Genomic DNA, 7,757 nt, shown 5'->3' with positions numbered 1-7,757 from the left:
TTTGAGCAACCCAGTCTTTAAAGATCATTTGCAACAGCTTCACAGTCACCTTCCCCTTCAGCAGACAGGAGAGAGAGATGGCTTGTGAATAAAATAATTCCCAGTTACAGAGGTGAAAACTGTGACCACAACTATCATCACTCTGGAGCTTTCAGCCACTGTTTGCGACAACCCATATGCCTCTTGCAAAGAACAAAAATGCCAGTAGAGGACATAAGCAGTGTTAGAAAGTGTTTCAATTGGAGTCACATAAACTGAGACTAACATTGATGTGACTCTGAATTAAGTGTGAATTGAGGACTTTCACAAGCATATGCTCATGTCAGACAGGCTTTGCTTGTAACATCTTGTAGTGCAAAGGATTTCCAGGTGAGAGGTCTCCATTGACATCTCTTGATAAGTGAACAGTTAACTATGGCGTTGTCTGGGGTATGACAAAGTGAAATGCAGTAGTTGGCATAGTCAAGAGCCAGAACAGAGGTGACTTCTGACCTTAAAACCTCAGAGTCATATCATTTAGTGAATTAATGAGACTATTTGGTAATCAAAGATTTGAGGAAATTATTATGTAAAGGCAAAAACTCTCACTTTTTTCAGCAAGTCTTGGCAACTAGCAATTCAGAAAGCAAAGAGCACTCACAACTGCAACTTAAATGCCACCCACCCACCTGCTGAGCGTGTCCATTAGCTCTGTGATAGCTGCAGCATCTGCTGCTGCTGCAGTTCCTGCTGCAGATCTACTCCGGTCACAGCACCATCTGCCTTGACAGCTTTGCAGCAGCAGCTTCCATCTCGTAGCTGCCTCTGTTACAACTGAAGTTTCACCTGCCTCCACATTGGCTGTCTCTCTCTCTGATATGATTACAATCACATCTGCTCCACCACTGACTGCTGTTTTCATTGTGGCTGTAATGTCATACACTCTTGCACTTTCTGCTGCTGTTACTGCTATAATGACACTAACATCCGACTCTGTTTTTAACACAGTTGCTTAAAACATCTGCCACTGTGTTTACTTGAGAACACAGGCATAGCTGGACTGGACTAAACTTAAGGTCAATCTAAACTCATGTTTTCTCCACCATTGACTATACCCATGCATGTGTAGAAACTACAATAAGCAAATGTGATCTTTACCTACACCTGCAGTTGTTGCAGTTGGATATACTGTTGGCCTAGGATGTGGACGAACTAGATTCATATTTCTACTTTGCCACTGATTTACCAGCTAAGTCCAAAAAGATTACTTAGGCCCAGATGTACAGTGGAGCTTTATGCAAAATGTCATACCTGACAGTTTTCTGATGCCTGTGTTTCCCTGTGAGAATTCAAATGTCTTTGACTTTACGTACTTCATGCAATGAATGAGAAAAGTTAGAAGAATCTCAGGAATTTTCTTAAAAGCTGTTGCACTGAAGAAGTGTCTCCCCATAGGAAACTGTAGGACACGGACACATCTTGTCACAGAGGATTCATAGCCTGAAACCATCCCCTGGTGGAAGGTAACTGTCTCTTTTTAAAACAGAGATGGTCTCAGTCCCTCTTTCCCTGACTACAACTGACAGGTGCCCACATATTCCCCTCTGTGTGCAATGGCAGCACTGCAATGAGCACTCTGTTAAATTAATGAGGATTCAGTCATTTCTGCTGTGGGCTTGAACTCACCCCTCCTCTACAGAAGATTACCTTAAATACCTATAAAGAGTAGGCTGTACGTCGGGAATGTTCATTCTGTCTTCCACAAACTCTGCATACAGTACTTAAAAATTCGTCAGGTGATGGACCACACAGGAGCACAGCTAAGCATGGTATCCATACCAGAGTGCTCTAGGGCAAGGAGAGAGGTGTTAGCCTGAGTCCCCCTTAGGCAGAACTGCAGAAGGATCTCTGATATCTCTGGCTGTAGGTGCTGAGCTCTCTCACGGGACAGCAGTTATTTCTCACCTCTGTTCTTTGTAGAGGCTGGTCTGTTTATACATGCTCTGAAAGCCACTGATGAACAAGTATTTCTAGTCGATAAACATGGCAATATGCCCCAAATGATCAGCTTCCTGATCAGCTGGGAAGAAATTGGATTTAAGTTGCTCATTAACATGGGACATGGGACACCTGAACAACTTCATCATCAAAAATGATTCAGTGTGGCCAGGAATCCATGGCTACAGAAAAGCCAACGAAGGGTTAATTTAAGTTCTGTGTTTTGTAGTAGTTGTTGTTGTTATTTGGTTTGTTTAATTGTTTTTATTTTTTAAAGAGAGGAACTAGGGTAAGTGTTATCACATTTCTATAAGATTTAGTTGATTTAGCCTTTTATGATGTAGCCCATGATCTGAAAGATGCCCATGTATTGCAAAACATCCCCTGAACCTAAAAAGTCTACTAAATCTTAACTAATGTTTGTGTGCTCACTCATGATAACATGCTCTAAGAGAATACTAACGAAAAGAGGTCTTAAAAGACATTTTTGATAACCCTGATGGCCTTGAATGAAATCAGCTGACAACCACACAAAGCAGTGATATCTAACCTAGTCCTGGTCACTGTGATACTGGCATGCCATTTAGAAACTCAGCATCCAGAATCTGCCACATCCTGTGGTTAGCAACAACTTCCACCTGGTAAGGATATCAGATTGAGAATAGTCCTTCACACTTCCAGTATTTATAATCCAATCACTCTTTTGTCCAAAGAAATCTGAGCTGGCAGGTTTGTCCCACAAGTGGTACTGAAGATATCTAAGTAGAACAGTAACTTCAGATTTGAAAAAAAAAAAAAAAAAAGGAAAACCAAACAGCACTATAACTGTGCTCTGAAGAAGGACTTTGTGGGATATTCAAGAACACTACTTAATGAAATCCTACTGTTGCTTGTTTTACATATTCACAGGTTTTCTCACTATATCTCTGCCATAGAGTAAAGCTCTCCTGCTTACTCATAGAAGCACAGAAACAAACAAACAAAAAAAAAGCTTTCCCATTTTCTTGTAAGTAATCATAATTCCAGGCAAACCCTCAGCCACTCACATGTCTCCCCTCAGGCCTGTTTTCACAGATGTATGCAGTCACACCCAGTATTCTTTATTACCAGCTTCAGCCCAGAAGCCATATAACCATGTTGGCATGCACTGTTCAAGCAATAAGTCACTCTGCTTGAGCCAATAAACCCTGTTAAGAGGCTGGGCTACTTAGCTCAAGCACAGCACTTGCAAATATATTGATTTGGGTTCAGGCTTACAGGTTTATGGCTTCTAATGTGTCATTTAGCCTGTACACATCTCTACAGACCTGTCCTGAGACATTTATATGACTCCTCATTAGTATAATAAGTCATCATATCATAAGCTCCTCTTCTCTCATTTTCTTTCTCCTTGCCTTGCCTTTTCCTTTCTTTTTTTACATTTGTACTCCTATCACCTTATAAATGTTTTGTTACGTGCACTATCCTATTACATCCTTTGCACCATTCAACAAGTGGGGAAGTTTGCAGTGTTGCAGCCTAACACTGGCATTGCAGGCCTGGAGTCAGGCTGCACCATATTTGCTGAGCTGAATGCACATTGGTAGTCTCCTCAAACACAGTGGGCTCCGTCTGGCTGCTTATATTTCAGTAAGTGCGCAACATTTGCCGAATCAGGAGTTTAAATCGGTTGTCGAAATGATCTGCAAAAACAGCTGGTCTTATGCCTGTCTAGTCAAACTAAACCAAACCTCTGAACCTTTTGAGGTTCGCCCATCACTAGTAATTAATGTCTGGCTTTGATAAAGCTGACATTTGGTTTATAAAGGCAGACTAATAAATTCTGAGAAGACTTAGAAATCCTATTGAGCAATGTAGTGCATTACAAGTATTAAAAATTACTGTTAAAATTAACGAAATCTACTGCTGGGCACGTTAGTATATTAATCTGATTGGAAACATGACCTCTTTTTGCTAACTTTCCAAGTGACCCTGGTAAAATTGTGACATTTCTAGATATGTTACAGATACCTTTTTTTTTTTAGCAGATTTTTTTTTTTTTTTTTTTACAAATCTTTAATGATATACAACACAGAGAATGTAGATATCAAAAAATCCAGTGTTTTCAGGGCTTTTTGAATTTCTGTTACAGGTTTTCTGTTGCATGCATGTCTTTTGTATTTCATGAGCAGCCTAATGTTTTATGTGCTTTAGGCAACTGGTTTTGCCTGGGCATTTTTCTCTGGTTTTGCATTTTTGAAGCAGATGTTATCTTTATGGTTAAAGAGGTTGGGGCCTCCCTCTGTGATAGTTAAAGGGACCCAAAGACTACTAATTTTAATTTCAGTGACTACAGCTAGCAAGTAGTGGGAGTTACTGACCTTGAGATGACATGCATGAAAGGACAAAGTATGATGGGGACTTTGTCCCATCTTTCTCTAAGTCTTTGTCAGATAGTGGCTGTAAAGCACATCTGAATCTTTTATATTTTTCTGTTCTTTCCCTTGCTTTGTGGGTGGACATCATCTGGAGGATGCAGTAGAAGATAAAGTATCTGTCACTTACACAAAAAGAATAGGAAGAGGAAGGAAATAAGGTGAAATGAAATGTAAGAAGCAATGTGATTTCTGATGTTTTCATGTTTTCTGATGTTTTCATGTTCTCCTTACTCTTTGGAACAAAGCACTAAAGCTAGATATTAATGACAAACTTTAGCCTTCAACACTGGCTAATTCACTTTTCAAATTTTGGTTTTCCTCCTTTAATGCGAAGTGGATTCTTCCTGTCCCTTTTTTATTCATTGTCTTCTGCAGGCATGAAAGCCCATCTTTCTTCCAATTAGAGGTCTTCAGCAGGCTTCTGGTGATCAATGTCCTCTTCACGAAATTCTTTGGGTCTCACTATGCCCTAAAGGGATCAAAGTCCTGTTACTCTCTTCTCCATCTTCTGAAATGGCTGTTGAGGTGCATAAGAGTGGTTTCCCAGCTCTCCCTGATCAGGTAACATACCAAGAACTGTGGCACACAGACCCCAATGAATATATGAAAAATATGGACTAGGGAGTAGATCAAGTAGAGTGGGTTATGAAGGATGGAAAAGTCACAGAAAAAATGGGGTCACAGAAAAATGGCGTTGTTAAGCTGTTTGTGAATACAGGTTGATTTCAACTAATGATATTAAGGCCAAAAAAATGTGGGGAGAATTTTGAAATATCAAAACATTTTGCTTTAACAGTCTCAGCTCACATGTGCACACACACACACACACATTTTGTTAGAAAAAAATCTGTTCAGCCCGAACTTCATTTTTTGTGCTGCTTTTTGTTCCCCAGGTGAGCTACTGAAGAGGAAAAAAATACATCTTTTTTCTTCCTGCAGGTCTGGACTGATCAGAGACACAGGGAGTTGAAGGTATACATCTCTTTTTCTGATGTCCTGGATATTGGCAGGGCTGAATCCCCTGAACGTGCTGGGCTGAGTTAGCGGCCATCTGTCTGAATTGACTACATTGTCCCTGGCTTTAATGACCACCCAGCCTGAACTCTGTAAGGGGGGCTGCCAAGCTGTGGTTAGTTTCTTCCCCAAATAGCTCTAAAGTGTGGCCTGGTGTGCGCTTTAAGTAAAATTATGCTACTGTTTGGTTGCCCTCTTGATTAAAATGTATCTTTCAGCCTTTAAGGGTGGGCAGTGACTTCCTGGGATTAGAAAGGAAGTGAACTGGCTGGAAAACAGCAAGGAAACACTTTGTTTATGAGTACTGGGAGGGCAGAGCAGCATGTGTTGCTAAAGTTTGGGGCTTGGCCACATTACTCAACTCCTGCTAAAGATCTGCTAAATTCACTCCGGGTCCTATTTTCCTTCTTAATAATACACACAGGATTGCTTTTACCAGAAGAGTGATTCATCCACTGTGGTATTCTAGATAAATTTCTGGAGAGCAGGGATCCCTTGGGATGACAATATGACCATTTTCCCCAGGACAAATGCCCTCACAGCCTGTCAAGTTCGCTGAACACAGACTTATGAAGATCTGAGCTTTTTCAATACACACGATTTTACTTGGAATAACAATTTTCTTCCCATAATAAGTCTTTTAAACAGCTCTGGAAGTCATTGCTTTCTCACATTTTTAGCAGGGTGCACTGCTCCCTGGGCCCCGGGTTCTGCCAGAGAAGCACTCTGAGCAAGGATGCCTGTCAAGAAGAGACATCACCTGCAGGAAGTGCAGGTATTATAAACTCATCAGTACAGTCACTATTTAACGGGCCTGTGTGAAAAATGAGTGAGTGTGCACAGGTGCCACTTCGCTAACTTACAGAAATGGAAATCTTGGCTGTTTTGAAGACTTGAGGGTTGCACTGGCTGTCAGCTTAATGAAAAGAGATGTTCTCTTCCCTGTTTCTGTTTCAAAAAGAGAGAAGTTGATAAAACAAACCTATTTTAGGGCTTTTGCAGAGCAATTGTTTAGATCAGTCAAAACATTGGCTTCCTAAAGAAGCAAATAACTTGTTTAACATGTTTTTATCAATATGCATGTGTATGACTTAGTCTGTGGAAAGAAAGTGTTTATAATGCCCAGAGTCAATGGAGTTGAGCATAACATCCCTCAGAAATAGAGGTCAAGATTTTGTAGTTTTGGCTCAGACTTTGATACATATTTGTTTTTTGACAGCAGCAAAATATATAACATTTTTTCTTTTGTTTTTCAGTTTTTTCAGATGAGACAGATAACATTCTCAAATGCATTTGAATCCAATCAAATCTTCTAAATCATTTAGACATCCCTGGATGGAAAACACTATATACTGAGCCTATCAATTCCAAAGTTTTGTATTTATACATTTATCTGGCTTAATGTATTTTCATTTTAACAGAAATAAAGTCAACAATTTCCCAAAGGAAAAATAAGAAACAAAATAGAACAAACTTCTGTGCTGAGCTAGAACTGTTTTTCCTCTTGTCCTTTATTTTAATCCTCCCTAGTACTGTCATATCTATTAGCTTTTTTTTTTTTTTTCTTCTCCCAGGGTGTTGAGAGATTCCCGAGCTGATATTAACAGTTAAAGAAAGAGAAACTGAGTGTGTGTGTATGTAAAGTAGTTATTTTCTTATACTGAAGATACAGCTTATTTTGATGGCATAACTTCTGTTGTATTTATGTTCTTCCACTCATTTCATCAGGGTACCAGTTGAACCATGCACACAGGGCTTGAACCAGCTGGGACCAATATTAATGAGGAATGAGATGTGCTAATTGTAATAAGTGGTTCAGAGACGAGTGCTTCAAAGCCAATCAATCCAGGCCATACTGAGCCTCCTTGTCCATGGTTTTCCACGTCTTTCATCTTCTTTTGAAAGGAAAGTCTTTATAGAGGCACTGAAATTTCACTGAAGTTCTTTTCACCTTTAGCTAGGGGTATTGCGACCTGCCATCTTCCTCTTATGGATGGCAGACACAATTAATCCGGTTTGTTTTACCAACTGCTGCTTTGAATTTACTTTATTTTGAAGCAGTAAGGTGAAGCAACTCTAGACTGGAGCATAGGAGATCATTTGACTGCAGTAAGACAAACATGTAAGCTGTTTCTCTCATACAGAGAACTCAGTACTGTAGGTTTTTTGTTGTTGTTTTGTTTTGTTTTGTTTTGTTTTGTTTTGGGGGGGGGGGGGGGGGGGCGGTGGGGTGGAGATCTTTGGCACCAGTGAGGTCCTAGAAAGAAGTTTGGCACAAACATTTTATGTTGAAAGTTAGAAAGCCACCCAAACATTGGACCAATACTGTCAGCAAACCTTGCTGTAGCA

The 7,757-nt window shown here is 40.0% G+C and overlaps 1 long non-coding RNA gene across 1 annotated transcript; it reads left to right on the top strand.

Moving 5' to 3' along the window:
• The first annotated feature begins 4,535 nt into the window (after nt 1-4,535).
• On the top strand, nt 4,536-6,973 carry LOC310894282. Its single transcript, XR_014579739.1, has 5 exons — nt 4,536-4,564; nt 4,770-4,919; nt 5,288-5,366; nt 6,089-6,183; nt 6,665-6,973. It is a non-coding gene; the product is annotated as an uncharacterized lncRNA (long non-coding RNA).
• Nucleotides 6,974-7,757: the final 784 nt, after the last annotated feature.

The sequence above is a fragment of the Anser anser genome (genome assembly GCF_964211835.1).
Source record: "Anser anser genome assembly, chromosome: 2".
NCBI lineage: Eukaryota > Metazoa > Chordata > Aves > Anseriformes > Anatidae > Anser > Anser anser.
Note: the sequence above shows the minus strand (reverse complement) of the source record. Positions and strands in the feature narration are given on the sequence as shown.